The 860-nt window shown below is 37.9% G+C and overlaps 1 protein-coding gene across 1 annotated transcript in view; it reads right to left on the bottom strand.

Annotated features, from left to right (window-relative positions):
- Window positions 1-472: 472 nt before the first annotated feature.
- The window catches only part of BubR1 (Bub1-related kinase), a gene marked incomplete in the record, with an annotated part of 15,486 nt that continues 15,098 nt past the window's right edge, over window positions 473-860 (bottom strand). Inside the window, 1 exon segment of the mRNA XM_074086957.1 lies at window positions 473-860.

Here is an 860-nt window from a genome sequence, read left to right on the forward strand (position 1 = left end):
ATAAGTGTCAGAGGGACCGCACGACACGAACTTCGAGTTTCGTAGTAGCCCTGCTGTTCAGCGTTCGCTCGCTCGCTATGTTAAACTTTATACGCACGTCTCGCCCGTTAACTCGGTACGTGCGATAAAGGCATAACTAACCTCTTGCCTACGACTCCGTACAATTTATTTAGACGTGATGAGGTAACAAACAAACAAACTTACGAACTTTTGCATTTATAATATTAGTGGGATAATAATAAATAGCCGGCATGTAAGCAATAGAGAAAAATATTATAGAGGCGGTATGTTTCCGGACCTTATCGTAGCATAACAAATAAAAAAAAAGATATCCCGTCTCTGTCATTGTCAATGGATGTCAATGTCAAACCAACCAATCCAATCCACGATCCGCATTAACTGATGACGATCGATACAACCAACCACGTGTGGAGGACATAACAAAACTGTAGAAATACTGGTAAAGTACCTATTTACAGAAAACTTTAAACTTAATTACAAGCTTGAAGAGCTGGTTGGTTTTTAAAAGGAGGATTTGGAAATACAGTGCCCATGCGAACGACTCCATTCAAGCACATCATTATTTAAGTTCAATAATTAACAAATTTTAGTTTTAATAATGAGCTGTATAGCAGTAAGCGGCGATTATGTTAGTGTTAGCAAAGGCATGCTTATCGACTGTTACAAGACTTCGAAGCACAACAGTTTAAGCATTTCAATAAGCTCTAAACCTCAGGAAAATGACTCTATTTCGGACATTGCCATTTCTTCAGATTGCAAGTTCTTAGCAGCAGTGTCATCAGTCTCTAAACAACTTACAGTGTTTGATTTACTGTCATCAGTTTGTTTTAAAAACTTTA

Source organism: Choristoneura fumiferana, chromosome 4 (assembly GCF_025370935.1).
Source record: "Choristoneura fumiferana chromosome 4, NRCan_CFum_1, whole genome shotgun sequence".
In the NCBI taxonomy this organism is placed as follows: domain Eukaryota; kingdom Metazoa; phylum Arthropoda; class Insecta; order Lepidoptera; family Tortricidae; genus Choristoneura; species Choristoneura fumiferana.